The sequence below is a fragment of the Topomyia yanbarensis genome, chromosome 2 (genome assembly GCF_030247195.1).
Source record: "Topomyia yanbarensis strain Yona2022 chromosome 2, ASM3024719v1, whole genome shotgun sequence".
Classification (NCBI taxonomy): Eukaryota; Metazoa; Arthropoda; class Insecta; order Diptera; family Culicidae; genus Topomyia; species Topomyia yanbarensis.
The window spans coordinates 289,661,709-289,678,404 of NC_080671.1; the positions used below are offsets into that span (position 1 = coordinate 289,661,709).

Sequence of the window (16,696 nt, forward strand, 5' to 3'; positions counted from 1 at the left end):
TTAAAAATAGATTACATGTTTTTGGTCATATTTCTGGCAATGGGAAATGATAAAAATCTTTCGTCCGCATTTAATGTTAAATATCTCTTTTGATAATAGTCCGATTTCAACAATCTATAGCTTGTTCGAAAGGTATTTGTTAAAGCTATCTAAAACATATAAATTGTTAATCTATATTGTCAACTTCGGCAAATAATTCCAAGAAACTGCAAAAAACGCCATTTTTACACATTCAAACATTCATATCTTGGAAACTAAACATCAGAATCAAAAACAAATTAATAGCGTTCATACTGTTTTTTAGTTCTTTCATTTAAAATTGGTTTGGATAAGATCGGTTCAGCCATTGCTGAGAAACACGAATGAGAATTTGTCCGTTACATACACACACACACACAGACACACACACACAGACATTGTCCCAAATCGTCGAGCTGAGTCCATTGGTATATAGGACTCGGCCCTCCGGGCCTCGGAAAAAATCTTGAAAGTTTGAGCGAATTCTATACATTTCTTTTATAAGAAATGTAAAAACATAAAATAACATTCATTTCACATTATTGTCTCCTTAACTACTTAACAAAATAATACTGCCAACTGGATATATTTTTGGTGGCTGGATCTTTTGGCTGCTCTAAAAATGCCAAACTTGCGCATATTTGCAACATCCTCAAGAGTTTAAACAGCCGTTTTTACGAGCATTGCCGATATGTTCCGTTTCCGCCACGTACTCAGATGCAGGCAGGTAATTTGCAGGTTCCGCTACGAACTTTAGTTTGCAGGTAAACTCGCATAAATTAATTCTTAATGACTTTTCACTCATTATTAAGATCAGTATATCCATTGACATTATCTCATCGAGTAGTTGTGAAATGAATAAAAAGCACCCATTGTTAGAAGCAAAAAAATACCCATTTTTTGACAGCTCGAATAACTTCCGAAAATGGGCAATTTGAATACTTAAAATGGGTAAAGTTTTTTTACCGTGTTTATCTACCCGCATTTTTTTATTTCCTCGTTCTTTACTTCTCTCTACACGCTTGATTCCAATTGCACATCAAAGGGTTACAGTAGAGCACGTTTGGATAAATTGAGATCAATTCAATCAATTCAGATCAAAGTTGTTTTTGTGAATTAGAAGCAGAACTACAATAGGAATTGTTTTGATTCTTTTCTTTTTGCTTATCGCTAAGAGAATAAGCGGGACCATTTAATTCGTTAATATAAATCGATAACATATTTTCACGAATTATTGCTCATATATCTATTGTATCACACATTAAAAAAAGTAAATAACGGAAGAAAATTTTTGTTTTAGGGGATAGATCCAAACAAATGACAATTGGATATAGATCGTAAAATGCAATATTTTATGAATTTTCCTACACTCGTGGTTAGCAAATTGAATCAGAATGTTAACAGCTTAGAGATTACCTCCACAAATACTCTAAGCTAAGAGTAAATAATTGATTTTAAATATATGCAATGTCCCAATAAGAATAAAATCACATAAAACATCTGAACACAAAATATTTTGAAATTTATTGTGAACACAACGGTGATCAATATATTTATTTCGATTTTTGGCATATGCATCAATAGTTCTGAACGACCGGTACATTATTCCAAAACATTGATTGAACCGCGAATCAGAAAAGAATACGACATAAATATGGAATACGTCATATTAAAATATTAATTAACTCTATAGAAATAATTAAACAGGTATAAAATTCTGTCAGTTGTTGTAATGATCATAAGTTAGTTTAAAGCAAAATTGCGTATAAACGGCACAAATAGTTACAGAGTGTTGGTAAAAATATATTGCTAGGATATTTTAAACTCTCATTTATGTTTTAATGTACTTATTATTTTATTCATAAAATCATAGAAATTTTGTTAGCAAATAAAATCGTTCCAATTTGCATTGATGCATTATTGAAATATATCTATATTCTGTCTGCCACAGTGCAAAAAAAAAATAAATATAACGCTCGTGAATATAAATGATCATTCTGTCAAAGTTTAATTTTTTGTTTGATCTTTGTTTACTTTTTGTTTAAACCTCGCTGAAAAACGTGTATAATTTTTATTTCGCAGGCCTTGATTGATAATTGATCTTTATTTCAAACTTGTGAAAATTCACTTGAAACGAAAATAAATATTCTCCCCCACGTCGATAGGTATCATGTTCAATTAGAATGACACTCACAGCTCATTTTAAATTCAAATTGAAATATTTTACCCAATTTTTTAATCAAAGTATGAAATCTCGACAAACATATAATTCCGGCTTAAAAGCCAACTGTCAAAATTCTCTTTGAAAGGAAATTCCGGACAAACCGTTACTCGCCAATCACAGATGTTGACAGTAAACAAAAGAGAAAAATGTTCTCTTCCATTAACTGCTATGAACTGTATTTATCCAGCGACGGTTTGTCCGGAATTTCCTTTCAAAGAGAATTTTGACAGTTGGGTTTTAACCAGTAATCATATTTTTGTCGAGAAATAACTATCATGGCACCAATTACAACCGATGTTTTAGCCACCTCTAACTCGACGAGCGCCTATTCAAACTGCATAAAAACGTGCATATGTATATCAATTTATTTTCTTTTGTGCATATTATGTTACTACAAAGTACTGTACATCATCGGCCAACTTTCAGCTATCCAACACGTTAAAGTTCTATGTTCAGAAACATATCGGCAACAAGTTGACAAAATTGTTCTCAAACCCTATGGAACGAGATATTTGACGAAGAAAAGCTATTTACTGCAAGAAAATATCGCAATGAATTTACTCATTTTCTTTAACTTGAATTTGTTGTTTTTTAACATTGACGTGTAACGCAGATCAGAACGCAGCCATATAAATGACAGCATCGTTTGATTAAAGCTTACCAAATATTTTAGGCCGGTTTAAAAGTTAGTCCGGTTTAAAAACAGTTAGTACGGCTTTGTGCTTACGGCTATAAATGAACTATACTAAACGAAGGTAAACTAAACATAATTAAAACTAAACATAATTAAAATAGTGACAATACACGACGACGAAACTGCGAAGAGTTCATGACGAAGTCAAAAATTTCAGCAAACTCGTTGAAGCGACGACTCATTGCTAAAATTGGACTATTGGTAGCGTAGTTAGTGCTGCGCATTTCAGAATGCAGCAGGGCTCGAGGGCGAAGAGAACGGGTAGGCGCGTAGAGGTTGATTTGCGCAAGTAGCTCCGGATCATCATTTCAGCCAGCAGAATCTTTGACACGAAGGTAGCTTGCGCTGCATGTCTCCGGCGTGTTAAAGTATTAAGTCCTAAAAGACGACAACGGTCCTCGTACGGTGGCAGGCTCCACGGCAATTCACGTAGCGCATATCGTATGAATTTACGCTGGACTGCTTCGATCCTAAGGCTCCATGTAGCTTGATAAGGGCACCAAACGACGTTTGCAAATTCCAACTGCGGACGCACCAATGAGCAATAAAGAGCCTTGAAGCACAGAGGATCCCGAAATTCGTTGGATATTTTGAAAATAAATCCCAGCAAACGATTGGTTTTGTCGATGGTCGCTGAGACGTGATGAGTATACGTTAGCTTTTCATCAAGAATGACTCCTAGAACCTTCACGTGGTCAACGCGTTGTAGCAGAGTTCCTGCGATGTTATAGTTGAAGGTAAGCACATTTCTCGTTCGATAATAGCTGATGACAAAACATTTTGCAACGCTAAGGACCATCATGTTTCTTACACACCAGCTATAAAAGGTGTCAATAAGATGCTGTAGCTCACGGCAATCGGCTTCATTCCGTATAACAAGAAAAAAATTTAAGTCGTCGGCAAAAACAGCTTTCCTCCACGCCTTAGAACGAAAACCGCATCGTTCACGAACAGTGATAAAAGTAGTGGACCTAGCATACTACCTTGAGGAACTCCGGAAGTGTTGAAAAAGGATTCTGAAACAATATCGCCAATTTGAACAACGACTTCACGGTGCACAAAGTAGGATCGAAGCCACTGGCAGAATCTAGTAGAACACCCTAGCTTATCAAGCTTTGTTATCACTATCTCATGATTAACTCTATCAAAAGCTGCCTTTAGGTCAGTTTAAATAGTATCCACCTGCAATTTCTTAGACATTTGTTCCGTGCAAAATGACGTAAAGCAAACGAGATTCGTCTCGACTGAACGTCCTGGGAAAAATCCGTGCTGGGATGTACTAATGTAGTGTCGACAAGCAGAAAATAACGCTTCGTTGATAATTGATTCAAACACTTTAGATTTGAATCCTAGCGAAGTGATTCCGCGATAGTTTGCTATGTTGCGTTTGTCACCTTTCTTGAATACCGGGAACATTACTGAGCATTTCCAATCCTCAGAAAACGTTTGCTGCTGAAGCGATAGGTTAAAAATATATGCAAGTGGTGTTAGTCCGAACATTTTTTCAATACAGTTGAAGGTATAGCACTGAGGCCGGGTGCATAAGGCTTGGTTTTCCGGATTGCAGATGTAACCATTTGTTCAGAGACAGTAAACACATCAAAATCAACAGCACAAGCAGGAACGTCGTGAGAGGCATTTTCGAGTTCGATTGACGAGTCAGTTGAAAAAACACTCGAGAAGAATCTGGCAAACAGCGTACATTTCGCCACAGTTGTCGTAGCTTCTTCGCCGTCGTAAAGCATCCTTGATGGAAGTCCAGTTTCTTTTCGCTTCGTGTTGACAAATGACCAAAAGCCCTTCGGGTTTCAGCGTAGATTATTCTGGATGCGGTTTACGTAGCGTTTGTACAGAAGCTTGTTGTAACAACGATACTCATTACTGGCTAAAGTGAACATGCGCTTAGAAAGAGGACACCGTCGATTTGTGTACGCACGTAGGGTTTTTGCTCGAGTACGTTTTAGCTTTCGAAGAGTGCTATTTGACCAAGGCGGCTTTCTAGGAGGCTGACATTTAGGCACTGAGGTCTCAACACAGTTCAGTAGTAGTCGTTTGTAGATGGCAACTGCAGCATTAACACTCACTTGGGCATGCAGTACACTCCAATCAATTTGCGACAGAGAACTGCGCAGTTTTACAAAATCAGTTTTGCGAAAGTTGAGACGGTCGACAGAAAGAGTTTCTACATACTGAACTGATCGAATAGTGCCAATTGAGATTTCAAGCGCGGGATGAAAGTTGTCAAGTGGAACAATCACGCTGGATGCTTCATTGACGGAACATACAGGTATAATAGTTTCACTAACAAAGACGAGATCCAGAAAGTGTGACTGGTGGTTAGTCCGTTGAAAGCAAATCCGTCCAGTAGCAAACGACTGGCGATGTTGGTTGTCGAAGCAATCGGGTCTGGGTAAGCGTATCCGTGTCGTGACGGCACCCAAATGAGCCCTGGCTGATTGAAATCACCAAGGACTCTGTGAAGACGCAAACATCGTAGTCACCGTCCAAAACAGCTAAATACACGTCGTCAATTTTCGTCTTAAGCCCTCTCGCGTTCTGATAGTAAATCCGCAAACCATCAGCGTCATGTGAGAGGTGTCGAGCTGCATACCAAATTTCAGGACTGCGGGCTCGATGATCACCATCACCGCAAATAGCACGGGGAGAGCAGGTACCGTTGTCAGGAAGGGGAACAAGCTGCTATGCGGAGGGAATGACTGCGTCATAACTGTTTTGTCCAGCGGCTGACTGCAATGGGAGGCATACTTGAAGGTGAGCAGTATCACGTGTAGCTTCGGAAGGACATATATTATTCAAATGTTTACCTGAGCAGACAGATGCGATGCGATCGACATTATCATTTTGACATTGAAGGTTCGCTGGAGCGGTAGAGTCGATTGAGTTGTGTTCATCAGCAGACTGTAAGTGAAATTTACATTGAAGGTGTGCAGCATCTTTAACGAGGATAACACTTTCCGAATGTAGAGAGAAATTTATGAAAAATGACGATTTCCTTTCGACTCTAGCAGGTTCTGATCGATTTTGATGAGCATTTGATTTTTGTTGTATGACCAATTATATGTATAGGTCAAACGTTTAAAAACAGTAATTTAAGGTCAAGATAGCATCATTTTGAAACCGCCAATTTCAGAGGTTTAGTATCTTCGATGAGTTTTACAAACGTTAAACAGCGCATCTTTTGATAAAATAATTTTGACGGTATATCGTCCAAGAAGTATTTATGGTGAATTTTCTCAGGTTAATATTCATGACTATAATAAAGTCTCAACAAATTAGCTAAAGACACGAACTCTGTTACTATTTTCTGAAAAATTAATTCTGCATAATTTTAAAACTTCAAAAATTGCGGTTTCTGAATTATGCCGTTTGGACATTATGATCGATTTTCACCAAACCCCCACCAAACCGAATTTCTGGCTACGACGCTGACTTCAAGTAAGTAGAAACAAAGTCGTTCTACACTCGTTCACAAGAAACTTCTTCGAATACTGAATATCTATTATAATACATTGAAACCCCGATTTTATCAGCCAAATATGAACATATGTTTGATGGGCTCTAGCAGACGAACAAGACTGAATTCGAGTAAATCCTTTCTTGAGCATGTTTTCCTTATCATGAAGATGGAAATGTGCAAAATAGGTACATTTCATTTTTGGGGATATTTTTATTGCATCGCACTACAACAATTTTTAAGTAGTTTTCAAGGGGTTATGTTATAGATTTCTTCCAAAATTTGGCGAACACAAATAAAACAAATATTTTCTAACTTTACCGTTTTTTCTCCCGAAACTCTCCTCTGCTGGTCGTTCCTTACGGTCTGCTGCTGATGGCGGCGGGAAGGCGACGGTTTTTTTCCCGACCGGCCGGGAACACAACGGCCGCGTTCTCCTTCTGGGGTCGTTGGCTGCTCCGGCAGCGGTCCTTGGCTTTTAGCTAGGGAGGTGAGCTTGGCTCCTTTGCTGGAACCTCCCTAGCGACGTTGGCGACGAATCGCCGGATCGTCTACTCGCCGTAAACGATCCCGGAAGTTACCGCAGTAAACTTCCCAGGGGGAACCCTTGTCCGCCCTGCTTCGTTCTCCTTGGCAATTAACTGTGGAGGAGAGCTTGGTTCGTTCGACTGATCCTCCACAGTGAGAACGGCACTGGTGTCACTTGGGTCCTTTTATTTAGTCGGGGAAGCGAGTAGCTCCTTAGCGATTAGCTTCCTATCTCGGCGACCCTACACCAGGACTTTTTTGTATGCCCGGACCACACACCGATACACTGACGGATTTCACTTACCGTCACACGCGCGCGCTGAACTTTTGTTACGGTGGCGGGAAACTGTCCCGAAAAAAGGAATAAATCTGGAACGTCTGTTCCTGGCTGTGGTCCGTCACTTTCTAACTCGATGGCCGCCTTCCGCACTCGACTATCACAAACCGCCAACCGCCTTGTCGCACAGCTGTCAAAGATGAGCAGCATAACCAGTACACACGAATTTTTGCAAGAGGAGAGCGGTAGCCTACCTAAGCCCTATGTTACTAATTCACAAACATAAAACAAAAATTATCTAACCTATCTGTACGAATAAAACCGTTCACAAACGCGAAAATGAACAAAAATTTACAACTAAATGTGAACGGTACCGAACAGCGGTGAGCATAATTTTACGTAAACAATACACTCTACGGAGTGCATACGCAAAAACAACCAACCCAGTGCTAAATTGTTACCCTGACGGGTTACAACCTCGCCCACACCGGGTGGAAAAAAATTGGCAACAATTTTTTTCTAAACTAACACCTAACACCGATACAATAATAATGAACGAAATGAATAAATAAATAAATAAACAAAGAAAAACTAACTACACCTAATCATTTCTTCCGCAATTTATAAATTTTCATCTCAAGAACTAATCGACCGGATGTCCTAACCGGTGAACTGTTTGTGTTGGGTCTGATAATACTGACAACATACGCGAAGCGAGAGGTTGTCAGCCACTATCATTATTCGGGTATGGGTTGAACCCTAAATCCAATCCGAAAACAAGATCGGTAACAACTCGATATTCCTAAAATTCTGCAAGTGACATTGACAATTTTCAATGCTCCAACTTGCAGGGGAACGGTTGCCATCATTATTTTGTTCGTTTTTTTCCCTCGACTGTCCAGAAATGCCTCGTGTTCTTATGGTACCAGTACTACACGCTTGTGTTGGGGTTTCTATCCAAATACATTCATACAATTATCCCATTCATTCATCCATCACTGGTCTACTCGATCATTCACATTCCGATAAGCACTTCGAATTAACCCCAAAACAATTTTATCTTATCATTCACACATGCATTCATTCACTCTGTTCGATTCCACGCTCATGCATTCACTCATACAATACCGCTTAACACGTCATCATTTCTCCCACTCACAGACATTCCGGACAAAAAGTTTGTATATTCGTCCTTTTTTGCCTCAAAACGCTTGTTGTTGGCCGAACACGGCAGTGTTATGTTGACCGAACGACGGTACGGTGTAGTATACTTGTTTTTGATTTTAAGTGGAGAAGTGCAAACCACCGTATCCGTCACCGGCGCTAGAGCATATATGTTGCGCGGATGTTTGTTTACCACACTGCGCGAGTGTGGCTCTGAAAAATGCATGAAGCTAATGAAGAAGCTTCCCACGGCAGAGTTGGTCTTCCCCAATAAAAATAGAGAAGACGGAGAAATGTTTATTGTTTTTTTTTATTCGGACCAAAGTCCGTGTTGTTGCCGTCGGGAACTGACGGCTGCTTTTGGAAAACTCCCAAGTGAGTAATCCATATAAAAGCATACCGTCAGTCCACAGATGGCACGGAAAAGTTTTTATGCTGGTTTAAGGAGATTTGCTAGCCAAACTCCAAGGTTTTTATTTAGCCTGTTAAATCCTCCAGCTCGTAGGAGGATACACCCCTTTTGGTGATAATTTTTGCCGGTAAGTATTGTGGTCCAAGTTTAGCATTGTAAGACTCGAGTGCATTCGACAACTTCATGTTTCGACGGTACACCATTTGTCCCTCGTTGAATGGCTTGGCATATTTTCGATGACGCAAGTTGTACTGATATCGAATGCCCTCGCTTGCCTTTGCCAAATTATTGACCACAATCTCCCGGATTTTGTCTAACTGTTAGTGTCTTGTTTCTAGGTCACCCTCACCGGGAATCCTGCTGAAGTCATCGGCAGATGCCTTTTCACACCCGTGTATAATGAAATGAGGAATAAACCCAGTGGAGGAATGAACGGTAGTATTCAGGATGCGCTCCACATCCGTGATGTGGACATCCCAGTTGCGCTGCTCGGTTGGAGCATATGACCGAATTGCGGTGTTTATCGAGCGATTTGTTCGCTCCACTGGGTTAGTCTGCGAATGATAGCGGGAGTTCAGCCAATGTTTGACGTTGGTTTCTTTTATGAATTGACTGAACTCCTTCGAGGTGAAAGTGGAGGCATTGTCGCTTAGCAGAATTTCCGGGCTACCATGGCGATTGAACCACTGTTCGCGCAGCATCGTACAGAGTGACGTACTAGCGATTTTGCGAACGGGGGTTAACATGACGTACTTGCTGAAGACGTCGAGGACGACAAGCAAGTGTTGATTGCCACGTTTGCTTTTTGGTAGAGGAGCAACATAGTCCACAGAAACAATTCGCCATGGTGCATTAGTCGTACGCGACTGACCCATTTCGGGCTGGACTGGGACGAAAGGAGCTTTGATTTCCTTGCACGTCCCACATTCTCGAATAAACTTTCGTACTTCCGATCCCATCCGAGGCCAGTAATATCGCAACTGCACTTCGTGGATCGTTTTATCGTATCCCACGTGAAGTAAATTTTCGTGGGTACGTTGGATCAAATCTTGACGGAACTCGGGTGCTAGGACGAGTTTCCAACTGAACCGCGAGTCGCACGGAACAACTTTCTAGTTGACATACTTGAAAAGTTGATCATTTTCTACTTTGAAGTCGGCATAGTCGTCAGGATTTTGGATAACTTTGGACATCATTGAACAGTACCAGTCTGAGGTGGACAAAGCTGAAACGGCTGCTACGGCCTGGGATAACGCATCAGGAACGACATTGTCCTTGCCTTTCCGGTGCTCAATAGACATGTCGTAGAGTTGTAATTCTAAACTCCAACGACTCAAACGAGAACTGGTTTTCCATTTAGTCTTCAGTATCCATGTAATCGCTGACGAATCAGTGACCAGTCGAAAATGATAACCTTCCAAGTATCCTCGGAAGTGTTCAACCGCCATTATCACCGCCAGACCTTCCTTCTCAGTTGCATGATAGTTCCTTTGGGGAGTGGTCAGTTTGTGCGAAAAGTAAGCAACTACTTTCCACCCTCGGGATACTCCTGCACCAGAACAGCAGCGACTGCTACGTCACTAGCGTCTGTCTGAAGGATAAACTCTTTGGAGAAGTCTGGTGGGACTAAAACTGGAGGAGTGACTAGAAGTTCCTTAATTTTAAGGAACGCGAGTTCCGCCTCGGAGTTCCAAACTAAGCTCTTGGTTTTCGTTTTGAGCAGATCGCTCAAGGGAGCAGTGACCTCACTGAACCGATCAATGAAGCGGCGGTAATAACCGCACATAACTAGGAAATGACGGAGTTTCGTCACGGTAACCGGTCTCTCGTAGTCGAGAATCAGCTGAATTTTGTCAGGATTGACCTTAAGTCCGTCCCGATTCAACAAATAACCAAGAAACTTTAGTTCGGGGACTCCAAAACGGGATTTTTCCAAATTGATGGTTAGGTTGGCTCTTGCTAGACAATCGGCCACTGCTTTGAGCAACTGTATGTGATGCTCGAACGTTTCGCTTACCACGATGATGTCATCTAGGTAGACGAAAACGTAAGGTTCCCATTTACCTCGTCCTAGAACCTGGTCCATCAGTCGCGCCAGAGTAGCGGGGCTGTTGACGAGACCAAATGGTAGACGGATAAATTGGAACATACCCCTGCCGGGAACACTGAAAGCGATATATTTTCGACTATCCTTAGCCAGGGGTACCTGGAGAAAGGCCTCCTTCAAGTCTATGGTAGACAGGTACTTCGCCTTGGGTAAGCCGCCCAATATTCGCCCAGGGTGGGGCAGAGGGTATGCATCCCGTACAGTACGCTCATTGAGAGGCCTAGCGTCTAGGCAAAGGCGGATTGAGTCGTCTGGTTTCGTGACAGCCACAATATTAAGCGACCAATCCGAATCAGACTCCTCGATAATTCCCATAGACCGCCATCGGTCAACTTCTTCCCAGACAGTTTCTTTGGGCTCATGTGATAAGGATATCGGCAAACGGGTGCCGCACCTTGGAATTCATCTTTGATGACAATCCTGTGCTCTGTGAATGAGGTTGGGCTTAGCTTTCCGGGCTCTACTGCCTGGAAACACTTCTTTACTTCTTCTACGCGCGCTAACTGTTCCGAAGTGAGTGCGGTACTTCATCTTCTTCGTCGTCTTCCGATTCCTGACCCGAGTTCAACAGAGCACAGTTTTGTATCTCAGGAGAAATCCTAAAGGCGCGCCAAAAGTCCATACCTAGAATGGAGTTGACGGTCAGATGCTCTACTACAAGAGTGCATAGGACCTTTGTCAAATTTTGAAAAGTATACTGGAGATACGCTTGTCCAATGATTGGTAAGGATTGACCGTTCGCAGAACGTAGTTCGAATGGTCGTTCCAAACTTTTCAAGGGACTTTTCGAAAACTTTCGGTATAGCTTTTTAGTTATAATCGTGGCGTTACTACCACTGTCGAGCAAAACTCTGAAGGAATTTCCGTACACTGCGACAATTGCAAATGGACGGTTATCGAACGGGTCGTCAAGGACGATGGTTTCGACAGACAACGAATTATCATAGTCCTCATCACGAGCCGGTCGAAAACTGTCGTAAATCTGGGGGTTAATAATGAGTTGTTGTTTGTAGCGCTGTTTTACTGCCAACTGCGACTTCAGTTGGTTCTGATCCCGTTTTTTAGGCAGTAAGGGCAACGAGAAACATCAAAACCTTTAAATCCGCACACTATGCAAAAGACCCGCCTTGGTTTCCGGCATTCCTCATATTCGTGTCCTTTGTCTCCACAATTGTAGCAGACGCCGAGCACTTGAGGACGATGCTTTTCCACCAAATATTCTAGGCACATCATAGGTTTCTGCAGTGGGTCGATCGATTTTTGATTGTTTCCCTCGAGATTCTTGCCATCCTGATTCCCTTGCTGTTTCTTTTTCTGGTTGTCAGGAGGCTTGTTTGAATCAAGACCTGCCGGTTTGGCATTCTTGCTCCAAAACGTTTTGGATTTTGCGTTGCCGTTATTCTGTCCACCTCCCTTTTGGTTTCGATTATTTTGTTTTTGTTTGTTTTGTGGTGGATTATCAGAACAAGCAGCAACTTCCCGAGAAGAACCGAAAACTTTCTGATAAATCGGCGTCTTGGAGGCGTCGATCGATTTACCAAGACTCATCAATTATGAAAGTGTGTTCACTGGCCTGAGAATCAGCATTTGTTTATAATCGGCTTTCAGGTTCCGCCTGAGCACGTCGAGTTTTTCACTCGGTGCCATTGGAACCGTCATAGCACGAAATATTTTTTCCATTTCCAGGAAGTATTCCTGAAAAGATTCGTTACACATCTGCCGGCGCTGGAGAGCCTTCATTTTGAGCGTAGCATCAAGTTCAGGATGAACAAAATTTACCTTGAGCTCGCAAACAAGATGGTTCCAGTTAAACAACCGGTTTTGCGCACGCATAGCCTGATACCAGGTCAAAGCATTGCCAGTGAACAAATGCATCGCAGAATTGAAAAGTTCGTCTTCGCACCAGGGGCGGCGAAACACTTTACGCCCGAGTGGGTAGAAAGCATAGGGTGAGGGGTTCATTAGTAAGGTTTTTTTTCCCTTTTCGCAATGCACACGCTTACATTACATTCACATTAAATCACGTTCATTTATGCAAATGGAATTGTGGTACATCGATGTTTTCAAATGTGTGTAGTGCGAGAAACATGGGTTGCACATCTAAATTTTTTGAAATGGTTCAAAATTTCGAGTTGGTTATTTCTCGGTTATTTTCGAGTGGGTAGTACTACCCATGCTACCCACGCTTTCCGCCGGTCCTGCTTCGCACATTTGTTCACACGCAGCGTAACTCGCTACGGTGTCCAAGAATTCATTTAGTCCCGTTCCTTCATCAGTTCCAGCATATTTCCGAATTTTCCAATCAGCGACGCGTTGCGGGTTACGCGAGTAATTCGTTGGGGCTGCCATAGATCCGTTTCCCGCGTTGGTAGATATTGAAAAGTTCGGATAGGATGGTCCCGTCCGCTATTCGGTCCATTCAGGAACGTGAGGCTGGTTCTGAATTTGGTACGGGGCTGTGAATCCGGTATTCTGTTTCGGTTTCTCGATTGGAAGTGATGGACATATAGTTTGTTGACCCGAGAATCCTCGCTTCAACACAAATTGATCGGGACTGGGCGCCAGTGTTGGGCGAGGAATATCTGGTGCATTAAGTGAATCGGGTACGTCCATCAAACACAAATCTTCCAGATCGGTCTGCAAATCCATCTCGGGAGCGCTTTCCTTCTGATGTACTAGTGCCCGAAGTGCCCTGACGGTTTCACGAAGTGAGACAACTTCTTGAACCGTCTTTCTTAAAACTAACGAAATTGTTGTCAGTGAAGCAATCCCACCCATTAGCGTTTCAGTAGCTTTTGAAAAAGCATCAGACCCCTGAGACGCTAGGGCTCTATTATCGTCGGATTGCTGTCGCAATTGTCGAATCTCGTCCCTCATCTCGCACAAGACACGCAACAGGTCGTCTCCTACGAGCTGTTTAGAAAGAGATCCTTGGTTATCGGAAGGATTGGATCCCTGTGGAATTGCAGGTACGTCTGTACTCAGCAAATCTTCCAAAATTTCTCCATTCTCCCCTTCTTGGTTGTCGTGAGGAAGTGCTGCCTGTTCGTCACTGAAATGACTGGAATAAACTGCTAGAACTTCCTCCAGCAACCCCGAAATTTCTTGGTTGACCTCCCCTGCCGCATAATTTCGGATAACCTGGAGCCTAGACCCCAAATGAAGCAACCGTGTTCGGTAAATCTCCTTGTTTGGGCCCCGGTACTGGAGATCTTCCTTGATTGTTAGTAATTTACCAAGGCAGATCTCCTTTTCTTCACCCACGTCACCCCGGAAATTGCGAACCAATTCCCTCCGAGACGACCGCTCATGCGACAAAATTCCCCAAAGACGCCGCTGCCGCTGGACACCCGAAAGATCAGAATCAGGAGAGATAACAATGCTTCGAGATAGCAACTCAAAATCCAGCTCATCGAAATGCAAATGATCGACGCGCAGGAACACACACGCTTGGTTGAATTTCTCCAACGCCATCATAACTTGCGCTATATTGGAAGAAATCACCAAGACACAAAGCATGTAAGTACTGACACGGTATTATTTTCGATTTTTCGCCCACTAACGATTCCCTTAAAATTTCAGGAAATCAAGCTGTTCCAAAAATGTCTCAACCCGGATTAAGAATTCAAGGCGATTGGCCACCGCAACCGAATAATAACAACAACCTTCAAACTACTCGTCCGGCAGACCAAACACAAACAACGCAATCCACAAGTTCGAACAAAAAAAGAAAATGCAAAAATCAAAAAAACAATACCAAAATGTACATAAATAAATAATACGACCGCGGAACAATATTGCGGAAGAAACCTTACCACTGTTCTACGAAAATCCTCGATTTAGTAGAAGCACCCCACACTCCGGAAGAAAAAAATATTTTCCAAAATAGGAAAATATTTTTTTCAGTGTGTTATGCACTGTGCGCCAAATGTAAGTAGGGGTTTGCCCACTACTCGGGTTCTTGTTTGCCCGGCGTACCATTCTTTTCAGGGCGGCCTAGCTGCTCCTACCGGAATTTCGGATTATCGTATAATAACAAACAAAAAGAGAAAAAAACAAATAAATTCTAACTTTACCGTTTTTTCTCCCGAAACTCTCCTCTGCTGGTCGTTCCTTACGGTCTGCTGCTGATGGCGGCGGGAAGGCGACGGTTTTTTTCCTGACCGGCCGGGAACACAATGGCCGCGTTCTCCTTCTGGTGTCGTTGGCTGCTCCGGCAGCGGTCCTTGGCTTTTAGCTAGGGAGGTGAGCTTGGCTCCTTTGCTGGAACCTCCCTAGCGACGTTGGCGACGAATCGCCGGATCGTCTACTCGCCGTAAACGATCCCGGAAGTTACCGCAGTAAACTTCCCAGGGGGAACCTTTGTCCGCCCTGCTTCGTTCTCCTTGGCAATTAACTGTGGAGGAGAGCTTGGCTCGTTCGACTGATCCTCCACAGTGAGAACGGCACTGGTGTCACTTGGGTCCTTTTATTTTGCCGGGGAAGCGAGTAGCTCCTTAGCGATTAGCTTCCCGTCGCGGGCGACCCTACACCAGGACTTTTTTGTATGCCCGGACCACACACCGATACACTGACGGATTTCACTTACCGTCACACGCGCACACTGAACTTTTGTTACGGTGGCGGGAAACTGTCCCGAAAAAAGGAATAAATCTGGAACGTCTGTTCCTGGCTGTGGTCCGTCACTTTCTAACTCGATGGCCGCCTTCCGCACTAGACTATCACAAACCGCCAACCGCCTTGTCGCACAGCTGTCAAAGATGAGCAGCATAACCAGTACACACGAATTTTTGCAAGAGGAGAGCGGTAGCCTACCTAAGCCCTATGTTACTAATTCACAAACATTAAACAAAAATTATCTAACCTATCTGTACGAATAAAACCGTTCACAAACGCGAAAATGAACAAAAATTTACAACTAAATGTGAACGGTACCGAACAGCGGTGAGCATAATTTTACGTAAACATTACACTCTACGGAGTACATACGCAAAAAAAGGGTATATTTCCACCCAGTGCTAAATTGTTACCCTGACGGGTTACCGATTATCACGCTGATACCAGCTGTAAATAGTAACAATGATCGCTATTGAAAAAACACGGACGAAATCGGCGGTGTAGAACGGTAGTTATTGTAAAAAAACGTAAGGGCGATACTTCAATGCTGATAGGTGGGACCGAAAAAGCAAACAATCGCCAATTTCAATAGCAAAAACAAATTTTAATTTAATAATTTCAAATACTTTATGAAGTTTTAAGTTTCGATCACTGAATCATGCGATCTAGGATGTAAAAACACAATAGTTCTTAAATAGGAAATAAAACCAAGTCTGGAAATATTCACTGTTGATTTTCTTTGAATGGTGTCAGTGCTAGTATCGCCCTTTTCTATAAAAAGCGTTGATTTCTTAGTTCTCAGTCGCGTTGGAAATTTGAGTAAAGTATAAACTTCAAATCGATTAAAAAAATTTCGATTTTTTTGGCTCAGTACATTATATAACCCCTTTAGGAAAATTCAGTTTTCCCACCACAATTTAGATATTTTATTAACAGAGCATTAACAATAATTCGTTGGTATGTCTATTTTATGGGCCATTTTCTCCTGTAACATAACTGTAACGCTGTAACTTTCGATCTATTTCTCGGATCTTTACAGAGATGCAGATTTGCAGACATGTCTACAAATTCGCAGACTTTCAATTTTAGCTGCAGATTTTTTCGATGATGCAGATATTTGTAGATTGTTTAGTTTGGTTGCAGATATTTACAGATTTTTTTAGTTTGGTTGCAGATATTT

At 42.1% G+C, this 16,696-nt stretch overlaps 1 protein-coding gene across 1 annotated transcript in view; it reads right to left on the reverse strand.

The window, feature by feature from the left end:
• LOC131683235 (neurogenic locus notch homolog protein 1) overlaps positions 1-16,696 on the reverse strand; it is a 542,971-nt gene that overhangs the window by 455,896 nt on the left and 70,379 nt on the right. The window lies entirely within an intron of this gene.